The sequence below is a fragment of the Mobula birostris genome, chromosome 25 (assembly GCF_030028105.1).
Source record: "Mobula birostris isolate sMobBir1 chromosome 25, sMobBir1.hap1, whole genome shotgun sequence".
Taxonomy (NCBI): domain Eukaryota; kingdom Metazoa; phylum Chordata; class Chondrichthyes; order Myliobatiformes; family Myliobatidae; genus Mobula; species Mobula birostris.
The window spans coordinates 29611316-29635617 of NC_092394.1; the positions used below are offsets into that span (position 1 = coordinate 29611316).

Here is a 24302-nt window from a genome sequence, read left to right on the forward strand (position 1 = left end):
TTGTCAGTCTACGGTATTTCTGTTGTTTTTCATTGATTCAGTTATGTTTCTTTGTTCTACTGTGAATGCCTGCACAAAAATGAATCTCAGAGTAGTATATATTGGCATATACGTACTTTGTTTATAAAGTTACTTTGAACTTTGTCCTCTGATGGGGAAGCTGGAGCCAGTGACGGAGTTGGCTGAATCTACAACAATCTGAAGCCTCCTAAAATCTTGTGAGTCGGTGCTTCAATATAGACGATTCTGCTCCACAGTATATCTGTAAAAATACGTTAGGTTCTTAGGTGACATGCCAAATCTCGTCAAACTCCAAACAAAGTATAGCTACTGGTACGCCTTTGTCATGATTGCATCAATATTTTGGGCCTAGGATAAATCTTCTGAGATGTTGGTGCCCAGGAACTTGCATTTGCTGCAACTTGCATCTTTCCACTGCTGACCCCTCAGTGATAATTGGTGTGAGCTCTCCTGACTTTCCCTTTCCTGAGTACAAGGTTGATTTTGTGGCATCACTTGACCAATTGATCTATTGTGCTGCTGTACATTTCCTTGTCACCATTTGAGATTCTGCCAACACCAGTGGTGTCATTGGCGGAATTATAGATGGTATTTGAGCGTAGAGGGAATACAGCTAAGCACGTACTCTTGAGGTGCACCTGTGATGAGGAGGAGATGTTATCACCAATCCATACTGACTGTGGTCTCTTGATGAGGAAGTCAAGAATCCAGTTGCAGAGGGACATCCAGGGCATTTTAAGACATCTGAAATGTCCTCCTTTTCCAGGCAATATTACATCCTTGTGATTGATGGAACCCCCTCTCACATTTCCACTGTTCTTCAATCTTCTGCTCTTACCTCACCTCCCTCTAGACAGACCGGATAGAGATACCCCTGGTCCTCACCTTTCTCCCTATTAGCTTCTGTATCCACACAACATCCTTTGCCATTTCAAGTCAAGTGAAGTTTATTGTCATTTAACTGTATACATGTATATAATATGTATAACCATATAACATATAAAGAAACTAGACAACGTTTCTCTGAATTGGGGTGTAAAGCACAGCAGTACACACAACACAGGATAACTTATGAAGGAAAGGGTAAAATCTGCAGATGAGTCAAACATAAATAACAAACTAAAGTGCATTAATATTAAATATTGTAAGGTATGGAACAGATATACTAGTGACACTTCAAATAAGATGTGATAGGGAGCTCAGAAACTTAATGGCCTGAGGAAAAAAACTGTTTATCATCCTAACCGTTCTTGTTTCTATGCATTGTAGTGTCCTGCCTGATGGTAGAAAGTCAAAAAGGATGCAGGATGGATGGGTAGGATTGTTGATATTACCAAGGGCCCTGTGTACGCAGCGCTCCTGATAAATGCCCCCAGTGGATGGTAAGGAGACCCCTATGATCCTCTCAGTTGTTCTCACAGTCTTTTGTAGGGACTTGGTCCGATGTTCGACTGCTCCAATACCTGATGGAGATGGAGCTTGTCAGGATGCTCTTAATGGTGCTCCTGTAATATGCAGCTAGGATGGGGGGTGAAGGCGGGGAGCCTTACTTGCCTCAATCTTCCTTGGAATTAGAGGTGCTGCTATGCTGCCTTGTTCAAGAAGGTGATATTAAGGGACCAGGTGAGGTCATCCATAATGTGAACTCCCAGGAACTTAGTGCACTTAACCCTCTCTACGGAGGAGCCATGTACTTGCAGAGAGGGATGGTTTGTTTCCACCTTTCTGAAGTCCACAGTGATTTCCTTTGTCTTCTCCATGTTCAGGCTTGGGTGGTTGTTCTCACACCAGTCCACCAGCCGCTCCACTTCCTCTCTAAACTCTGTCTTGTAATTGGTCTCGATTATGCCAACCACTGTTGTGTCATCCACAAACTTGACGACATGGTTTGAGTTGGATCCTGCCACACATGCGTCAGCAGTGTGAAAGCAGCGGGCTGAGCAGACAGCCTTGGGGAGCGCCAGAGCTCAGTGTAATGGGAGGAGAGATGTTGCTGCCTGCACGAACTGACTGTGGCCTTACTGTTAAGAAGTCCAGTATCCAATTGCAGAGAGAGGTGTTGAGACCAAATAAAGACAGTTACCTCACCGGTTTCTGGGGTATGATGGTGTTGAATGCTGAACTGAAGTCTATAAACAGCAGTCTGGCATATGAGACCCCATTTTCCAGTTGGGACAGGACAGATTAGAGGGCAGAGGCTATTGCATTGTCAGTAATTGATTTGAGTGATAAGCAAACTGGAAAGGGTCCAATGTAGCAGAGAAAGGCTTTAACGTACTTCATGATCAGCGACTTAAAGCAATTCATAATGGTTAATATTAATCCACCGGATGATAGTCATTTAGGTAAGTTACTTTTGGCTTCTTTAGCACTGGGGTGATGGTTGTCGTCTTGAAAACTAAGGGGACAATGGATTGTTTCAGAGAGATGTTGAATATATCCGTCAGCACCTCCGCCAACTAGGCGGCACGGTCTTTCAGACCCTGACCTGGTAAATTATTGGGCACGGCAGTTTTGTGTGGGTAGACTCTGGCCAGGGTCTTTCTCACCTCAGCTTCAGCCAGGCGGAGTGTCTGCTCCCCTGGGGGGGCGGGGGCGGCGGAAATGGGTGCCTTCCTCACCAGCACTTTGTTCTGCACATCAAACTGGGCGTAGAAGCCTAGAAGACATTCAGCCTCTCAGGGAGTGAAGCATCCTGGTCACTGATGCACAGGGTAGACTTGTCCTCCATAATCCTCTGAATTCCCTGCCAAATGTGCTTTGTGTCTCTGGTATCGCAGAAGTAGTTGTAAATTCTCTGAGAATACTCCCATTTCACCTTCCTGTTGGAGAAGGAAAGCACAGTTCTTGCTATCCCCCGATCTAAAGGCAGCATCACAATCCTTCAGCTGTGCATGGACTTCTGCAGTAAGCCATGGCTTCCGATTTGCCCTCACCCAGACGTGTTTTGTGATGGTAACACCTTCAGGATACTTCTCTATGTAGGTGGTCACAGAATCCACATATTCCTCGATGTTAACATGGTTGCCATAGGTAGCTGCCTTCCTGAACGTTCTCCAGTTGTATTATCAAAGAAGTTCTGCAGTGCATCTAGCAGGAGAGGGGGAGTGGTGAGAAGGGGCCAGAAATCATTGGTGGACTTGCGGGGGGGCGGGGTGGGGTGGTGGAAAGGGTAGCTGTAGGATGACAGGTTGCTCCCTTGAATACTTTTAAGACCGTAACACCATAAGATATAGGAGCAGAATTAGGCCATTTGGCCCACTGAGTCTGCTCTGCCATTTCATCATGGCTGGTCCAATTTTTCTCTCAGACCTGATCTCCTGCCTTCTCCTCGTATCCCTTCATCCTCTGATTAATCAAGAATTTATTAATCTGTCTTAAATATACATAAAGACTTGGCCTCCACAGCTGCCTGTGGCAATGAATTCCACAGGTTCATCACAATGGCTAAAGAAATTCTCCCTCATCTCCATTCTAAAAGGACGCTCCTCTGTTCTGAGGCTGTGTCCTTTGGTCTTAGGCTCTCCCACCATAGGAAATATCCTCTCCACATCCCTCTATCAAGGCCTCTAGTGCATCTTATGGATTTCGGGCTGCTGATCATGAAAATCACCATGCAGTTTTCCTGTCATGCATCTTGTTTTGTTTAAATTGCCTATATTTGTTATTTCCACCTCCCGACTCCACCCATTCCCTACATGGCTTGATTTACCCGTCGATCTTCAGCTACCCCCCCCCCCCCCCAAGTCCACCAGTCACTTCTGGCCCCTTTTCACCACTTCCCCTCTCCTCTTCTTACCGGATCTCTCTCCTTTCAATTCTCAGTCCTGATGAAGAGTTTTGACCCAAATATCAACAGCCCATTCCCCTGCAGCTGACGCTAGATGCATTGATTTCACGGGCCAATAAAAATTTTGCTTCCTGAAAACGTTTGGGGATATCTTTTAGATTTTGGGCTGCTGATCGTGAAAATCACCATGAAATTTCCCTATCATGCACCATATTTTTTTGTAATTGCCTATATTTGTTATTTCAAATCATAATTCAAGTCAGAATAACTGAGGCCAAGATTAAGAAAGGCACTTTTGTTGGTCCGCAAATCAAGTAGGTTATCAATGACAGGCAATTTGAAGAACTAGTGGGACTGGAGAAAATTGCATGGAATGTACTTAAAGATGTTGTTGAAAGTTTTCTTGGTAACTACAGAACATCAAACTACATGCAGCTGGTTAACAATATTCTTCAAGCATACGAAGCCATGTCACTAAGGATTCATTTTCTGCATTCCCATTTAGACTTCTTCCCCTCTGTCAGTGACAAGCATGGTAAATGGTTTCACCAGGACATTGTGGCCATGGTCAAACAAGGCAATTGGAATCCATCAATGCCGCCTGACTATTGTTGGACACTTAAGTGAGAAGCCTCAGATACTGAGTACAAACGAAAATCATCAACAAAGCATTTTTAGCTTAGTTGAACTATTGCAAAGCATCAGCACTGTTATGCAGTGAAACACATTATATTCAATAAGTTAATTTTGTGTTTCTCCAAATTCCTTTGTGATACAAGTAGTCTGAAATTATATTTGTGTTCAGCTTCAAGTGGTCTATCATAACAAAAAAAAATTCCAAGGAAGCAGTATTTACGAAAAAAAATTGTTGACCTGTGTTTACTCCAGCAGGTTGTTTCTTGCTCCAGATTCCAGCCACTGCAGTCTTCATTTTATATATATTTGTCTAGTACAACAGTGGAGAGGAGGCGGCCATTTGGCCCAGACCATTCAATGAAGCAGTCCCATCAATGTCATTTCCCTCTTGTTCTCTGTAACCTTGATACTTTATTCTCTCACATATGCTCAACATCTCACTTGTAATTGTTTTGCCTTTTACCAATGGGAATGGGTGACACAGTAGCCAGTTAAGGAACCAGCTTGTCTTTGGGATATCGTCATCAGTAAAATGACAGAAACCATTCAGTCTTGGGATTTGAACTCTGTATCTACAGCTCCCAAAGTAATGATTGACCTTGGGTCCTTAGAGCAATGAAGCAGCAACATTATCTGCCTTGCCACCACGTTGCCTTTAGTTAGGACACAACTAGTTCTGCTTCTCACACTTCAGGAAGAACTTGATACCAATAGAGAAGGTGCACAGGCATCTGACACTGCTGTGAGAGCTGGAGATTTACAATTATAAGACTTCGTAGGCGGGGAGGTTGTTTTCAATGGAGCAAAGGAAATTGAGAATTGTGGCCTGGCTGCGTTAACGGTTAAGACCAATTTACCCTATCAGTGAGGACTGCAACAAGGGAGAATAGATTTAAGATAATTGGTGGATAAATCAGAGGGTAATTGAAAAAATGCTGTTTAATTTAACTGCTCATGGCAGGGGTCTGTTATGCGTTGTCTCAAAGATGTTGGACACAGAAACTTCACCACTGGAAGGACATATGAATAGTCCTGAGTTGCAGGGTTACAAACTATGAGCTAAGAAGTGGGATTAATCTAAAGATGATTATTTTGGCCAGTGTAGTCATGATGAGCCAAATGTTTTACTTCCAAGCCATATATTTTCTATCATTCTATGAACTATCTGTCCAGGATAGATTAATAGATTTAAGTATAAGACTTTACCCTTCACAGAACAAATCAAAGATTTGATGTGACTGCTATATTGCGTACAATGACTTTATTGAAATCACAATTAGGTTTAGACCTGTTCAAACAGCAATGAACACCCTGCCATACATAGCTATATGATGTTGAGTAGAAAGGCTCAGAAGTTATCATCTAGTAGCTCACCCAACTCTGGCTGTTCCTTTTTGGTTCTTCTCTTTCGTGACCTAAGTTGTAAATGCTTTTGTACCCTGTCTTAGAAACTGGTGAACCTTAAGTCAATGATGGATCAGTTAGATCAGTTGTCCATTTGCGTGGAGCACACATACAAAAGGCTAACAACTCAGCAGTACACAATGTGCTGGAGGAGCACAGCAGGTCAGGCAGCATCTATGGATGGGAATAAGCATTGTTTTGGGCAGAGAGCTATCATCAGCACTCAGGCTCTGACACTTCTAACTTTACAATTATTTGCAACTATTGCTCCTGGGCATGATAAAAGAGAAGTCTACTTCCAAACAAAATCAACCAAAAAAATTCATGATTAAATGTGAGTGACGGAATACTTTGAGTCATAAAGTCACAGAGTTATTGAGTTCTGCAGCTCAGAATTACACCCCTTGGCCCACTGAGTCTGCTCCACTCATCACATGGCCACTTACATTTTCATCAATTTCCCCTAGATTCTACCAAAAATGAGGGGCAATTTGCAGTGGCCAATTAACCTACCAAATGTTTTGCCTTTGGGAGGGGGAAGGAAACCAGACAATTTGGAGTAAACACATGTGGTGTCAGAGAGAACCTTCAAGTTCTGCAAAGTTTGAGGTCTGCAGAGCTTTAGTTGTAGTAGAAAGATCTCTTAAATCCTAGAGTTAATTGTACAATATTATCTTCTCACTTATTCTAGTTATCATTGCGGTTCCATTTGCTTGTTTGCATTTTGGATGCTTTATTTAGTAATTGACTCTGCACCATCCTTATGGTCCAAGTGTTCAGGGATTTTCACTTCCTCAGAAACTTGTCATAAAATAAATACAGTGAATCCTGTTTTAATCCGTCTCTGTAGTGGGACAACTTCCAGCTCGGCGTCTGTAATCTTTCAAACTTGTAGCAAGGTCATTAGTATTGTCTCTGATACTAAATCAACTTCCTTTGCCACTTATAGAGAAGAATGAATTATGAATGCATTAGTTACCTATGAACTCATTTGTTTTATCAAGTTAAAAAATTATAACAAAAATAGTTTTCTTTTACATAAGGAGACAAGAAGCATTCTGCCCCTCTTCTACCTCTCCCCTTTCCCCCTCCCTCCTCTTCCCCTTCCCCCTCCTTCCTCTTCCCCTTCCCCCTCCCTCCTCTTCCCCTTCCCCCTCCCTCCTCTTCCCCTTCCCCCTCCCTCCTCTTCCCCTTCCCCCTCCCCCCCTTCCCCCTCCCTACTCTCCCCTTTTCCCCCTCTTCCCCTCCCTCTTCTCCCCCTCTTCCCCTCCCTCTTCTCCCCCTCTTCCCCCTCCCTCTTCTCCCCCTCTTCCCCCTCCCTCTTCTCCCCCTCTTCCCCCTCCCTCTTCTCCCCCTCTTCCCCCTCCCTCTTCTCCCCCTCTTCCCCCTCCCTCTTCTCCCCCTCTTCCCCCTCCCTCTTCTCCCCCTCTTCCCCCTCCCTCTTCTCCCCCTCTTCCCCCTCCCTCTTCTCCCCTCTTCCCCCTCCTTCCTCTCCCCCTCTTCCCCCTCTCTTCTCCCTCCCCTTTCCCACTCACCCCCTCTCCTCCCCACCTCCTTCCCCAATCCCCCTCACCCCTTTCCCCTCTCTAACCCTCGCCCCCTCAACCTCTTCTCCCCACTTTCACCCATCCCACCCCTCACCCCTCTCATCCATCCTCCCCTCTCTCCCTCTCCCCCTCTCCTGCACTCCCTTCTCACCCCTTTCCCCTCTAACTCTCTTCCCCATACCCTCTTCTCCCCACTCTTCCCATCCTCCCCTCTCCCCCACCCCTCTCCCCAACCCTCCTCTCCGCACCCCTCCTCTCCCACCCTTCCCCACCTCCCCTCCCTCTCCTTGCCCCCTTGCCCCCTCTCTCCCCCTTTTTCCTGCCTCTGCTCCTCTCTCTTCCGCTTCCTCCTAGCTCTGCCCCTACACTCCATCCTCTCTGCACCCTTGACCATCCTTTAGCCCCCTTCACTTCCCAATGTGTCCCTTGTCCTCCTCTAAGCCCCTCCACTCCTGCAATTCCCTGTTTCCTCCTCGCCCCTTCTTGCTTATTCTTCCCTCCTCCTCCCTGTTTCCCACTCTTGTCCTGACTCTTCTTTATTCTTTTCCCCTCCCTCTTTTCTCTTCCTCTCCCTCTCTCCCCCAACCCTCCCCATCTCCCAATCTATCCGTCTCCCCTCTTCGCCTCCTTCTCTCTCCTTTTTGTAGAGGGAAACAAGAATATCGTTATTGTGTGTGTGTGTGTTCACAGAGATAGTATGTGAGATTTTGAATAGTCAAAATTGAGGGCTGTTGGCTTTAGCCAAATAAGTGTTCCAGAGGGCTAAGATTGTGGTTTCTGATTTCTTTTTTTTGCTGAGTTTAATTTATAAAGGTCCTAAATTAGGCAGATAATCCTTAATTAATGCTTAGGTTCATGCTGTGGAAAAGTTATTCAAACAGGACTACCTGGTAACTATCCTGCCCTTTGAAACAGCACGCAGGGTATTCATCAAATCAAATGATGGGACAATCAATTCAGAATTGCCTCAGATATTTCTCAACCTTATTGATTTAATATGTGGTTTCACCATCAACAATTCCCCACAAAAGATGGCGTTTACAGAGCGTGGAATAAACACAATAGGTTTCAGTATTCTATTGATCAAATTTTTAAATAATTTGAAATAGAAGTACAGACTGCTTTTAAGAATGAAATTATTAATTTGGGCTTTTAGAAGTGCTTTTGGCTTTTCCCCAATCTGTGAGTCATCTCTGCTCAATTTCCTTCAGGACCGGTAGTTTTATAAGTGCTTTGAAAGTTTTCTCAGAATTTGTGTGATTTTTGTCTAATTTATCAAAGGTTTTCCCTGGTTTCTGCTGGTTCAAGTAGCCATTTCTCCCCTACTGCTACTATTGCACTACTGTATATGGAATGAGCTGCTAGAGGAAGTGGTTGAGGCAGGTATAATAACTTGTAGCAGACGGTTGGACAAATACAGGATGCGAAAGGTCAAGAAGAATATGGGCTAAATGTAGGCAAATGGGACCTGCTTGGATGGGTGTCTTGGTTAGCATGGAGCAGTTGGGCTGAAAGGCCTGTTTCTGGGCTCCAGGACTCTACGACTGACATGGTATCTGGGTAAGGGGTAATGGTGTAATTTGTTGCTTATTTTCTCAGAGGCGTAAAATGGACCTCTTGTTGGAACTGTTGACCTCAACTTTTCAGTTCGCATTATGTATATTTTTTAAAACATTCTTGACTACAAGATAAATTAACATAGAAAAGTCAGCAAAAGTTTACCTAGAGGAAAGAAAATCGAACAATTCTAGCAATAATGGACAAATGAATAAAAATGTTGTTGAAAAGTTAGGCTGTGAAAGGAAATCTGAGGATGCAGCAGGGTTTGGATGGGTTTTTTTTTCCACAAATTCAGCCTGAGTGATATTGGTGCTCTGAGAAGATTGGAAACTTCACTGAAGTGACTGAAGTTGAAGATCAGCAAGGAGTTCAGAGGCATTGACGGCGTTTTAGAGGAAAATGATAGCGATTCATTGTTGATTGAGAATGCATTAGTTTGAAGGTGAGTGACGCGGAAGCATTTACAACGTGGCGTCCAAGCTCAGCTGGGGTCTGGCCTCTCCCATCGGTACTACCTTCCTGTGTTAGAGCAGTGGAATGACAGACTGGACTGTGTGTGTCTGCACAGTGCCGGGAGGCTGAACCATCAATTGCTGGACATCGTCGCTTAGGGTCTTGGACTATATATATATATTTTTTTCAGGTGAATATGCTTCTTTGCTCGCTATTTTGATTACATTAACTTGCTATTTGTAAATGTTCGCTTGCTATTTTGAATGTTTTGCACCTTGATGCCAGAGGAACAGAGTCTCGTTTGGCTGTATCTATGTATGGCTTGAATGATTACTGAACTTGATTTGATTTGAAGGTGGTGTGATATGATATGATTTTTCTGAAAACTGTTTTTCTGGAATCCTGTTTAAGACAGCCTTCAAGGAGCATCCAAATATGTTTGAAAATATACTAAACATTATTTCTGTACTGCAGTAATTTCTAAATCTAAACACTTAATACATCTAACAAATGTGTTTTTTTAATATACTGTCTGAAATCTGCAATAGAAGTGAGCTAATTTGGAAATACCAGTACCTTATTTGTGTCTAGCCTGTCACCATGTAAGACATAGAATTGGGTAAGTGGTGAAAGAGGTTACTTTTGGGAGACATTTTTTACCCAGACTGATGAGTACTTGGAATGCGCTGCTAGAGAGAGTGGTGGAAGCAAATTCACTGACAGGGTTTAAGTTGTGACTGGGCACTGAACACTGTGGGCCTAGTGCTGGAAGGTAGGATTAATAAAGGAGGATGCCCACTTGTTGGTTTGGATGATTTGGGCTGAATGGCCTGTTCTCATGTTGTATGGCTCTTTGAACATTCTCACTGTAAGTCCAATGGTTTGATAAAAGACTTGTACTGGGGCAGATTTTGAATTAACAGGTTGACTTCTGCCAATTTCTGGTTTGGTCTGCAAAATGCATCAGGCAGGAAAGCATTGATTAGTAGGATGCTCTGACCTCAATCTGCTTGTTTAATTCATACGTAGTCATTCACCAAGGGAATAAGATCATAAACCAAAATGTCATGGAAAAATTTCCATAGCACTGAAAATATATCTAGGCAAAACTCTATATCACCTACAAAAATCAACATTGCAACATGAATAATTTGTGCAAAATACTATTAATACTCATTTATCAAAGATAATTCCCACTTGGATTTTCAGTAAAGTTAAAGCTGTATAAAATTTAGCTGGCCAAAATTCAAATCAAAATATTAAATATTCCTGTTTTTAATCATTGCAATGTGCATTGTTCCTGTTCTGAAATAATTAATCATTGATGAAGTGGTAGGAAAGGTGCTGTATTTGTTCTTAGTCTGTGTCCGCTTAGCAAGGAGAGGAGGGGTTGGGAATGTCAGTCTTCTCAGTCAGGACTGATTTCTAACAGCTGTGCTACTGTACTGAGGAATTGAATATACTTAAATACAAATAAAATTTGAATACTTAAGAAAAATTGGTTTATTGTTGTCACATGTGTTGTGGTGTACAATGAAAACTTGTCTGGCATACTATCTATACATTTCAATTCATTACAGCAGTGCATTGGTAATCAGCAGAATGCAGAATAAAATGTTGCAGAGAGTGCAATGCAAGTAGACATTAAGGTGCAAGGTCATAACGTTGCGTCAGTCCTGGTGAAGAGTCTCTGCCTGAAATGTCGACTGTTAACTCTTTTTCATAGGTGCTGCCTGGCCTGCTGAGTTCCTCCAGCATTTTGTGTATGTTGCTTTGGATTTCCAGCATCTGCAGACTTTCTCATGTTTATAAAGGTCATAGCGAGGTAGATTGTTAAACCAAGAGTCTATCTTGTTGTACTATGGAGCCTTTGAATAGCCTTTTTCAGGCTTTTGTATTTTCTGTCTGAGAGGAAGGGGGAGAAGAGAGAATGTGGAAGGTGGCTGTGGTCTTGGATTATGCTGGCTGCCTTACAGGCAGTGAGAAGTGTGCACCGAGTCTGTGGAAGGGAGGCTGGTTTCTGTGACATGCTGAGCTGAGTCCACAGCTCTCTGCAATCTCCTGTGGTCGCGGGCAGAGCAGTTATAACGAGCTGTGATGCTTTAACGGTATGTCGATAGAAATTATGAGGGCCAAAGTGGTGATGTTCAGTCTCAGGAACCTGAAGCTCTCAACTTTCCTGGCCTCAGTACCATTGACGTAAACAAGACCATGTGAACCGCCTCTCTTACTGAAGTTAACGACCAACTCTTTTATATCAAGCAGTAGTAAATCAAGGCTGTATTGTCTAGAAGATATTTTGCTACTCGTCCAAGAAGTTTCTTCAGTCTTATTCCATGTTGGGTAGTTTCCTGGCTTATAAACTGTGAGTTCTTTAAAGGTATAGCGATCCCATGAGGATCGTTAAGAGTGATAGAGGTAATGAGAGGGTCATTAGTCTTATTACATGAATGGAGGTGTGAACTGTTGTGGAGCTGTGGGGGTAGAGATGTTGGCATTGCATTGTAAGTAGCTGATAGGTGGTGTCGTACCCCAAACCCTCTGTTCAGGGGTAGGCTTTCCAGTTTGATAAAGATGGCTTTTTTAACCCTTCCTTCAAATCACATGTCCTTCCTGTCCAAAATGTGCACTTTGTTATCATCAAAGAAGTGTCCCTTGTCCTTTAGATGTAGATATACAGGTCAGTTTTGACCTGTGGTATTAGCCCTCCTATGTCGGGCCATTTGTTTGTGAAGTGGTTGTTTTGTCTCACCAATATACAGATCTGTGCAGTTCTCATTGCATTGGATAGCATATACAATATTGCTCTGTTTTTGTTTAGGTGTAGGATCCTAGGGGTGGACGGGTTTCTGTCTGAGTGCGTTTGTAGGTTTGGAAAAACACAGGGATTTGGTGTTTGTTGAAAATCCTTCTGAGTTTCTCTGAAACTCCAGCTACACATGAGATGACTGTTTTTCCATCTGGTTTGCTCCTTACCTCTGTCTGTTGGGCTGATGTCCCTGCTGGGCTTTGTTGCTAAAAATGATGAAGGCTTGGTCAGGGTAGCTGCAAGCTTTCAAGGCTTCTCTCAAATACTCATGCTCCTTACTTTTGGCTGTAATATTTGTGGGCACATTTTCCGTGCGGTGATGTAGTGTCCTGATAATTCCCAATTTATGTTCTGATGGGTGAGAAGAGTCAGACTGTAGATACTGATCTGTGGGGGTTGGTTTCCTGTAAACTTCCATATCTAGATGCCCACACAGATCAGTACCTACAGTTTGACCCGTCTCACCCATTAGAACACAAGTTGGGGGTTATCAGACACTACATCACTGTGCCAAGAATGGGCCCACCAACATTTACAGCCAAACATAAGGAGCACGAGTGTTTGAGAGAAGCCTTGAAAACTTGCGGCTCCCCTGACTGGACCTTCATCAAGATGGCAACAAAAACCAGCAGGGACATCAGCCCAACAGACAGAGGTAAGGAGCAAACCAGATGGAAAAACATAGTCATTCCATGTGTAGCTGGAGTTTCAGAGAAACTCAGGATTTTCAACAAACACCAAGTCCCTGTGTTTCTCCAAACCTACAAACACACTCAGACAGAAACTCATCCACCTTCAAGATTCCACACCTAAACAAAAACAGAGCACTATCGTATATGCTATCCAATGCAATGAGAACTGCACAGATCTGTATATCGGTGAGACAAAACAACCACTTCACAAACAAATGGCCCAACATAGGAGGGCTAATACCACAGGTCAAAACCCAGCTGTATTTCTACATCTAAAGCAGCGGTCCCCAACCTCCGGGCCGCGGACTGGTACAGGGCCACAAAGCATGTGCTACCGGGCCGTGAGGAAACAATATGAGTCAGCTGCACCTTTCCTCATTCCCTGTCATTGACTGTTGAACTTGAACATAGGGTTGCCAACTGTTCGTTATTGCTGGGACATCCCGTATATTGGGCTAAATTGGTTTGTCCCGTATTTCCCCCGCTAAAGTAGAGCGTTCCTATGAAACCTTTCGTGCCAAAATGATGCGAAGTGGAGCAATTACCATTAATTTATATGGGAAAAATTTTTGAGTGTTCCCAGACCCAAAAAAAACCTAACAAATCATACCAAATAACACATAAAACAGAAAATAAATAACACTAACATATAGTAAAAGCAGGAATGATATGCTAAATACACAGCCTATATAAAGTAGAAATAATGTATGTACAGTATAGTCGGGAAGATGAAGGCAAAAACGGATTTGTGGGGGGAAAAAAATTGGCACGTACGCGCATGCACATGTCATGCATGCGCACACAGGTGCCCGTGCAAGGCTTCATGGTCATGGTAGTCTTTCCTGGGGTAAAGTGTCCCGGGATTTGACTGCTACTTTTGTCCCTTATTTGGGAGTGAGAAAGTTGGCAACCCTAACTGTAAGAGACATGTTGAGGTGAGTTTAACCCTACTTGAACACACCCGACTCTCCCCCCCCCCCCCCAGCCGGTCGGCCGGTCTGCAAGAATATTGTCAATATTAAACTGGTCCGCGGTGCCAAAAAGGTTGGGGACCCCTGATCTAAAGGACAAGGGGACACTCCTTTGATGATAACAAAGTGCACATTTTGGACAGGTAGGACATGTGATTTGAAGGAGGGGGTTAAAAAAGCCACCTTTGTCAAAACTGGAAAACCTACCCCTGAACAGAGGGTTTGGGGTACGGCACCACCTATCAGCTCCTTACAATGCAGTCCCAACATCTCTACCCCCACAGCTCCACAACAGTTCACACCTCCATTCATGTAACGATAAGACTAATGACTCTCTCATTACCTCTACAACTTATAACAACCCTCATGTGATTGCTATACCTTTAAACAACTCAAGGGTTTATTAGCCGGAAAACTACCCACCATGGATTAGAACTGAAGAAGCCTTTCAGATGAATAGCGAAACGTCTTCTAGACAACACAGCAAGTCCAGTTACAAACAGGAGGAAATCTGCAGATGCTGGAAATCCAAGCAACACACACAAAACGCTGCAGGAACTCAGCAGGCCAGGCAGCATCTATGGAAAAGAGTACTGTCCTATCCTCACACACCTTGCTTGAATTGACAGGCAGATGAACTCCATTCCCAATTACTACACTGACAAAGACGTTCCAAGTTGACTTTCTTTAATGTAGCAACTGGCGGTAGGGTAAAACTGACAGAAAGAAAAACATACAATCGAAAGGTGTCCAAAGTCCCATTTTGGTAAGTACAAGGCAAGCATTACTACTACTACGTGGACTCAAGCCTAGGGGGCCGGCGTCGGGCATGATGACGGATTCTCCATTTCTCCCTCTCCCTCATCAGTGTGTTCAGTTCATCTACATTAGCTGTCTTCTAGGAGTGTGTTGACCATAGTCTTGGGAGGGTGCCCAGGGTTCATCCTCCCATGCTTGGGCTCCCGTATGATGACTACGCTGGCAGGTAGCTCGGGGTGGCGTAGACAGTGCCCCGCTAGTTGCAGTCTTCTCGCCTTGATCTTAGTGGTGAGCATCGGTATGTTGTTATAGAGTTCAACGTTCGTCATGTGCTGTTGCCAACTCATGTCAAGAGCCATCCGGAGCATTCGTGTATAGCAACCATCTAGAGACTTTCGTATAGTCTTGGTGAGTGTCCACGTCTCACATCCGTACGTGAGAATGGACTCTATGACTGTTGTGAAGATCCTCTTTTTAAGTCCTCTGGTCAGGTTCGACTTCCAGATTTCTTTCATGTCGTTCATAGCCCTCCACACCAGCGCCTTCCGTATCTTTATGTCCTTCTCCGAACTCATCATTCTTGACCCGAGGTACTTGTAGTCAAAGACTTTCTTAATGGTATCATTCTCTACGGTCTTGAGAGTACCTTTGTCACAGTTAAACGCCATGTACTCTGTCTTTTTAGCGTTTAGGTGAAGTCCAACTTTATTGCACTCAATTTCCACTTTTGTCAGTAGCTGCTGTGCTTCCTCCATCTGGTCAGACAGCAGGACTATGTCATCTGCAAAATCGAGATCTGTGAGCGTAACTGGTCTGACCCTTTTGGTTCATCCTGGTTTTATGGTAAAACCAAGCTCGTCATGATCTTTGGTAGCTTGACGCAGAGCGTAATCAAGGACGATTATAAAGATGTAGGGTGCCAGAGTGTCTCCTTGCAGCACACCAGCTAGGACACTGCTGTTTCTCCGTCTGGTGATAAACTTTCGCCATGGTTTTGGTATAGCCGGACTCTATTGCTCTCAGTAGATGGTCTGGCACTCCGTAAGTTTTCAGGATCTTCAGCATTTTATCTTGGTGAATGGAGTCAAAAGGTTTGTGAAAATCGGTGTAAGTAATCACAGCTGGTAGGTTGTTCTTCTTGACTTCCTCGATGATCCTACGGAGAGCAAGTATTTGCATTACTGTTGTGCGCTTCTGCTGAAAATCATTCTGATTAAATCTTAGCTTAGGGTCAATGGCGGTGCGAATCCTATTCAAGATCATCCGATTGTATAACTTTGCTAAGATACAGGTCAAGCTGATACTGCGGTAGTTATCTGTCTTCGTGAGGGATCCAGACTTGGGAACTGGGATAATGTTTGAGAGTGACCACTGTTCTGGTTTGTTGCCTTTCATCAGTGCCGTATTACATTTGTCCAGCAAGATGTTGTCCAGGTCACAGTTCTTCAGGACACCTGGTGGTATCCCATCTGGTCCAACGCTCCTGCCCTGTTTGAGTGCATATTTGGCCGCCTTCAGTTCCTCAAAGATGAATGGGCCGTCATTGATGTCGACTTGCGTTACTATCATGGGTATGTCTTCTTCTTCTTCCGTGATCTTTGGAGGGCTTCCCAGCAGGTTCTTAAAGTGGATAAACCATGTCAGGACACAGTCCTCTGCTGTTTTACCACTTATTTGACCTGATGGGGACTTCTTCCGTCTACTGATCTCGTTGACTAGGCGCCATGATTCTCCATGCTGCAGTCTTCATTAGCAGCTTCTATCTCTCTAATCCTCTCAGCTAGTTCCTCTTCCTTTAGTCGGTCGTAGGTGGCAAAGAGATTCTTCTTTGCTGTCTTGAACTTGTCTCTTAGCTCTTCTGTTTCGCTCCTTCTAAGTTCGGCATGCATGATAAGCATGGACCACACTTCTTGCTGCGACAACGTCAGGATGTTTCGAGATCCGACTCTTCTTGATACGCTTCACAGTTGGCAAACTCTTTGTTGCATCTGTGTGTGTGTCTATGAGCCGTTGATAGTGGTCGGTGGCAATCTGTTCCTCCTCCCTTTCCAGTGGGCCGAAGCGATTTCTCACCTCCACTGTGTACTGGGCTTGAAGAATAGGTTGTGAGGAGAATGCCTTCCAGTCTATCTTCTCCTTGGAACCTGTGGCTTTGGGTTGCCGCAGGCTCAGTCTCACTTGCTCTGTGGTCAGAACTGACCGAGTTGAAGGTGCTGTAGGCTTCTGTGTTGATCACACAATTACGCCATTTTGTTCTTACGAGGATGTAATCGAGCTGTTTCCAGTAGATGGAGGCTCTGTTTTCGTATGTCCACAGTTTACCAGCTCGCTTCTTGAATTGTGTGTTGGTGACAATGAGACTGTGTTCCTGGATGAAATCAACTAGGTATTGTCCATTTCTGTTGGTAAAGTCTTGGTATGAGTACGGAACATCTTCCAGTCCGACCTGGGCATTAAAATTGCCGAGTACAGCCAGGAAGTTATGTGCCGGTATTGAAGTGACAGCTTCGTGAAGTTTACTGTAGAAGCCTCCACCTCCTTCTCTTCACTGCAGTTGTGCGGGGAGTAACAGATGATGACAGAGGTCGCTGGGTTTCCGTCAAATTCCGCAGTAAGGATTCTGTCACTGACTGAGACTACGCCCCTCAGTGCCTCCTTCGCCTTGCGGCTCAACATCAGCCCTACTCCACCTTGTGCTGACATCGTCGTCGGCTGTCTCCACGCGGACGAGGTGATGAGGTGCATCCTCTCTACCTCTGTGAAACTTATCTCTTTGTCGGTGTACATGACGGTGTTCTTGGATCCCCAGGATGGAGATCTCGTAGCTGCTCGCCTGTGATGTCAACTCTGTGTATCGAGGCAAGAGGCGGATGGAGTTTGTGTTGAAGGTTGCGATGATTGTTTTTATCTTACAACGCAAAAGATGCGCAGATCGCTCGGCCCCCTTGTCGGACTCAACCATCCCCGTGTGGTTTGAGGTTGCATCTTCATACTGCCTGTCTCGGCCAGGGTCTGGACGTTCCGCAGAGTTCCTGAGCACTCCCGGCTCTGGAAGTACAGGGTTTGTTGGGTTGTCTGTCATTGTAATGCCTTACAAGGCACAAAACGAAAGACTGTGTGGCACGCCACTCCTCACACAGACAGTAGGTGGCCGTTGACTCACAAAGAGTTCATCCGCCCTTTGACGGGTTTTGTTTTTAGTCCTGCTGGGTGCCTACACACCCTCCTCCCTGGTTAACCGAAGTGCACCAGGGGGTGTGCCAGCTGAGTCACCGACAACCCGACCCGAGACAGGTAATACTGGGCTACGTGGCACCTGTAGCAAGGCAAGGCCCTGACCTGACCAGAAAGCATTAAGTATACCACAAATGATACAAAATAATGCACAAGGTACTGTATACAAATAAGTTCCGAATATATCATAAAGATAGGCTACTGGTAAGTAAGATGTTGCTACATACAGTGTATCTTATGTACATTTTCTCACTACAGGTTAGCCAGAACATGTGGTCTGCATGAATATTCCATCTGTATTTTATCTGCACATAAACCGTTCAAATATCTCTGATTTGTGGAAATATGCATATACATCAATAAATAATAAACCCAAAGATTGCTTTTACATACCGCTGATGCTTTCAAAGACCGACATCAGGATGATGTCGGATGAAAAGGCACAAGCTCTCCCTCAACTCTACATGTCTCGACGCCTACTAATGATGTCATCAACTAGAGACACGGATCACATGACCTAAATGACTGCTATACAATACTACCAGCAAAGGGTGCTAAATGACAAATAAAAATAACTGATTACTTAAGGCAGCACAAGTACAGATGATGTTTCGGGCTGAGACCCTTCAGCAGGACTGGAGAAAAAAAGACGAGGAATAGAGTTAAAATGTTGGGGAAGGGGAGGGAGAATCACAAGATGATAGGTGAAACTAGGAGGGGGAGGAGTGAAGTAAAGAGCTGGGAAGTTGATAGGTGAAAGGGGTACAGGGCTGGAGAAGGGGGAATCTGATAGGAGAGGACAGAAGGCCATGGGAGAAAGAAAAGGGGGGAGGAGCACCAGAGGGAGGTGATGGGCAGGCAAGGAGGTAAGGTGAGAGAGGGAAAAGGGGAACATTACCAGAAGTTCGAGAAACTGCTGTTCATGGCATCAGGTTGGAGGCTACCCTGACGGAATACAAGGTGTTGTTCCTTCAACCTGAGTGTGGCCTCATAGCAACTGTAATCTGCCTCTACACCTCCTCCCTTACTACCATTTAGGGCCTCAAACAGTCCTTCCAGGTGTGGTGACACTTCATATACTTCATTGGGGTCATGTACTGTGTCTGGTGCTCCTGTGTATTGGTGAGACCTGACATAGATTGGGAAACTGCTTTGCTGTGCATTTATGCTCTGTCTGCTAGAGAAAAACAGGATCTCCCAGTAGCTACCCATTTTAATTCCACTTCCCATTCCGGTATGTCTATCCATGGCCTCCTCTGCTGTCGCAATGAGTCCACACTCGGGTTGGAGGAACAACACCTTGTACCTGTTTGAGTAGCCTCCAGTCTGATGGCATGAACATCGATTTCTCAAACTTCCGGTAATGGCACCCGCACCCCTCCCCCCTTCACCATTCCCCATCCCCTTTTCCCTCTCTCACCTTCCCTCCTTGCCTGTCCATCACCTCCCTCTGGTGCTCCTCCCTGCTTTTATTTCTTCCATGGCCTTCTGTCTTCTCCAATTAAATTTCCCCTTCTCCAGCCCTGTATTTCTTTCACCTATCAACTTCTTAGCTCTTTGCTTCACCTCTCCCCCTCCCGGTTTCACCTATCACCTTGTCTTTCTCCCACCTCCCCCCCCCCCCCACCCCCGCCACCCCTCACCTCTTAACTCCTAATCTTTTTTTTCTCCGGTCCTACTGAAGGGTCTTGGCCCGAAATGTCGACTGTACTCTGTTGCCTGGCCTGCTGAGTTCTCCCAGCATTTTGTGTGTACAGCAAGTCCAGTTGCCTTGATTTACCACTGCTTGATATACAAAGACCTGGATGACTGAGAACCTTCATAGACAGACCAGCTCTTTAGTTTGGCTGACATTGACAGAAGGGGTGTCATCATGGCAGCATTTCACTAGGCTCTTTATCTCCCTCCTGTACTCTGACTCATTGTGATCTAATAAACGGTCCACTACGGTGCTATAATTTGCAAACTTGTAGGTGGCGTTAAAGCAGAATCCACCAACACAGTTCATGAGTGTATAGGGTGCGCAATAAGAGGCTGAGGGTGTAAGAGCATTGGAGTCATGGGAAAAGAAACCGTTTAATTAATCGGGCTGCACAGTCGTGTGAATAAGCCTCCAAGAGTAGGTGTTAAGTTGTTTGTTTCTTCAAATGTACACGCTGAGTCTAGATCAGTCTTCCTTTTCATGATCAGGACCTGTGGACCTGTTATCCATTCCTGTCAAATAATATTATGCAATTGATACTGAAAATGTGCAAAAAACTATCACGACTTTTATTAGTATTTGCTAGGTATTGATCATAGGTGCTTTATGTTAATGAGGAAGTTGATACAAAGAAAAATACAAAGACATTCAAATAGCTGTAATTTTATCGACAGAGTGTGACATTTAATCATTAGAATTTCTATAACATATTCCTGCTTTGCAGATAACTGGCAATAGTGCACATTTGAGCGCTTGTTACCAGTTATTAAGTTTGAACTGAATTACTCTTCTATTTATTTTTAAGAAAATCAAATACTGCATTTTATCACAAATTTGCCATTTCTTTGGAGATTAAGTTCTGCTGATAACAATTGTAAACCAATAGTACAAATCTGGTTGCTTTTTTTTTAAAGCACAGCTAATATCCTTTGTCATTACTTGGAATTAGTCTTGGAACTGCTGTAGTATGCTGGGAAGTTCTGGCTTCCACAAGAACATCTAAACTTGCTTGCCAGGAGTTACATTGGGAAATCTGTCCTCAGTGCAAGTTACAGATTAAGTGATTTAACCTTGTATAAAGGTCTTGATGTCTTTGCGCTGAATCATAAGAGTCCTCTATGTTGCTGCAGTGTGGTTGCTGGAAGGCTGCTGTCTTTCTTTGGGAGTCTGCACAAGCACCCAGGCTAGCCCATGGCGAGTGTTTCCCTTGGGTCAGCATGAGGTTGCTCTCTAGGCCGGACAGATCATTCTGGATGTGGTGCCTAATAGGCCATAGTGGGAAGTAATTTAGTGTTCCTGTGAGAGGAGAACAACCCTATCTTTCTTTTCTCCCACTCGGCTGGGCATCGATTCAGATTCAGATTTAGATATGGCATTATGTCACCTGTACATTGAAACACACAGTGCAATGCGTCATTTGTGTCAAGTCAAATCAAATCAGCTGTGCTGGGGGCCACACTTCTGGCACCAATATCGCATCCCCATAACTCACTGACCATAACCCTAACTGTGCATCTTTGGAATGTGGGTGGAAACCAGAGCACCTGGGGGAGAGTGCAAACCCCTTACAGACGATGTGGGATTCAAGCCTGGACTGGTGATCAACTGGTGCTGTAAAGTGATTGTGCTAACGCTACTGTGCCTTCCTCAATGCTCCAAGTCCTGCTTATGTGACCTACCTGTCTTCTTCCAGTCAATTAAGATACGTAGGAAGGTCCAGCTGATAGCACCAGTTGGTTGCAGTTATTTCCAGTGAATAACAAGATATTTTCTGATGTTGTTGACCATCAGCTGGTCAGATCAAGCTGTGAGGACGCACATTTCGGTTGGTTTAACCATCATGGGATTTAAGCAGGGCAGTGATGTGAGTGTTTTAAACTGCAGCAAATGTCTGACTAATTGTGAAAAATATTTCCATGGAATTCTAAAGTTTCCAGTGTAATGTTCATGACCTCTTTGAAGTCCACCTTTCTAAAGTGCTGCTGTTTTCTGTCAATAGGGTGAATAACATCAAACAAGAACAAGCAATGATTGATGGCTATTGAAGGTCCTTGGCTTTAAAGTAAGTCAATTTCCTTGGTTGGTACATTGAACTTAAAATTAAACTCTCAACAATAATGAACATTTTATTGATGTAATGTTTGTACTGTATGCTGTTGTATTTGAATTGTCAAAGTTCAAATTAATTTATTATCAAAGTACATGTGTGTCACCAGAAAGAACCCTGAGATTCATTTACTTGCAGGCATTCTCAATAAATCCATCAACTGTAACATAATCAGTGAAAAGCTGCACCAACAGGCCGACAACTGGTGTGTAAAAGGCAACAAACTATGCAAATACAAATAGAAATAAAAATAAATTATGATAATAAATAAGCAATACATATCGAAAACATGAGATGAAGAGTTCTAGAAAGTGAGTCCGTAGGTTGTGGGAACAGTTCAGTGATATGGCAAGTGAAGTTATCTCCTCTGGTGGTTGAGGGGTAATAACTGTTCAAGAACCTGGTGGTGGGTGTTCCTGAATCCTGAATCCACTGACATCGAAGTAAAACCTGATAAGATATCAGGAAATGTGCAGACTGGTAGCAGAGAATACATGGACTGAATCAGGGAAATATAAAGACAAACATGTATTGTCTGAGCACCTTTCATGACCTCAAGACATATGAAGTATTTTACAACCAGTGGAATAACCTAGAGTTGTAAGAAATGGTTGAGATTTTTCAATACTGAGAATCCCGACTGTGGATTACCAGCCAGTTATATTGTAAGTTACAATTTTCACTACCAGTTGAAAGCATTAATTAGATGATAATAACAAGAAATTGCAGTTCAAAGTTAAGTTTAATATCAGAGTATATACATGTCATCACGTATAACCCTAAGATTCTTTCTCTGTGGCATACTTAGCAAATCTAGAGAACGTTAACTGTAAACAGGATCTGTAACTGTAAACATCAGGAACTATAAACTGTAAACAAACTGTGTAAATAATTATGCACAAACTATGATGTACTGTGCAGATAATAAAGAAATAGCAATAGATAACGAGCGTGAAATAACAAGATAAAGGAGTCTTTAACTGAAGAAGTTTTGCGTTTTTAAATTCACTACTGCGAAGCCTCTTCTGGTGATGCCTACACTGAAGAAGTTTAAATCTTCTCTTCGACGGGAGTTCAGTGAAACCATCTTTCACTGCTCCCCATCTGTAATTTCTTCGGCTCTTCGACTTTTCGACCACATTTTGACTCAGACTCGTTATCATTTTGGATCTCCCCCTCCCCTTCCCACTTTCAAATCTCTTGCTAGCTCTTCTTTCAGTTAATCCTGACGAAGGGTCTCGGCCCGAAATGTCAATTGTACCTCTACTTATAGATGCTGCCTGGCCTGCTGTGTTCACCAGCAACTTTGATGTGTGTTGCTTGAATTTCCAGCGTCTACAGAATCCCTCGTGTTTGCATTCTTAAATAGTGTAGTCATCTCCTTTTGTTCAAAAGCCTGATGGTTGAAAGGTAGTAACTGTTCTTGAACCTGGTAGTGTGAGTCCTGGGGCTCTTCTACCCTCTACCTGATGGCAGCCGTGAAGAAAGAACATGGCCTGGGTGGTGAGGATCTTCGACGATGGATGCTGCTTTTCTACAGTAACGTTTCATATAGATGTGCTCAAAGATTGGGAAGGTTTTACCTGTGATGTACTAGGATGAATCCACTACCTTTTGTAGGATTTTCCACTCAAAGACATTGGTGTTCCCACACCAGGCTATAATGCAGCCAGTCAGCACACTTTCTACCACACATCTACAGAAATTTGCCAAGGCTTTTGATAACTCTATTCACCTCTGATTTTCCGATGATTACCGGCTCATGGACCTCTGGTTTCCCTCTCCTGGAGTCTACAATCAGTTCCTTGGTCTTATTGACATTGAGTGAGAGGTTGTTGTAATTACACCACTCAGCCACGTCTTCAATCTCCCTCCTGTATGCAGATTCATCACCACTTTTGATACAGCCCACAACAGTGGTGTCATCAGCAAACTTGTACATGGTATTGGAGCTGTACTTAGCTACACAGTCAAAGGTGTAAAGCAGGTAGAGCAGGGGGCTAAGTACACATCCCTGTGGTGCTCCTGTGCTGATGGAGATTGTGGAGGAGGTGCTTTAGCCAATCTGAACTGACTGTTGTCCACAAGTAAGGAAATCCAGGATCCAATTGCACAAGGAGGTATTGAGGCCCAGGTCTTGAAGTTTACTGATTAGTTTTGAGGGGATGATGGTGTTAAATGCTGAGCTGTAATCAAGAAAGAGCATCCTGATGTATGCATCTTCACTGTCCAGATGTTCCAGGGTTATGTGAAGAGCCAATGTAATAACATCTGCTGTAGAACTGCCGCTTCGGTAGGCAAACTGGAGCAGATCCAAGGCACTACTCTGGCAAGAGCTGACGTGCTTCAACACCAGCCTGTCAAAACACTTCATCACTGTGGATGTAAGTGCCACTGAGCATCAGTCATTTAGACAGGTTACCACACTCTTCTTGGGCACTGGTACAATTGAAGCCTGCTTGATATAGGTGCATACCACACACTGCTGGAACAAGAGGTTGAAGATATCTGTAAATACACAAGCCAGTTGGTCAGCACAGGTCTTCAGTACTCTGCTAGGTACTCCATCCAGACCAGATGCTTTCCTCGGATTCACTCTCTAGAATGCAGCCTGCAC

General features: G+C 44.0%; 1 protein-coding gene and 1 pseudogene across 2 annotated transcripts in view; one reads left to right on the top strand and one right to left on the bottom strand.

Moving 5' to 3' along the window:
• LOC140187870 (rab effector Noc2-like) overlaps positions 1-24302 on the top strand; it is a 256759-nt gene that overhangs the window by 55667 nt on the left and 176790 nt on the right. For both annotated transcript variants that reach the window (XM_072243666.1, XM_072243667.1), the window contains exon 2: positions 21578-21640. The gene's annotated coding sequence lies outside the window, so the exon portion shown is untranslated. The remainder of the gene's footprint in view (positions 1-21577; positions 21641-24302) is intronic.
• LOC140187858 (craniofacial development protein 2-like) lies at positions 16515-17724 on the bottom strand (annotated as a pseudogene).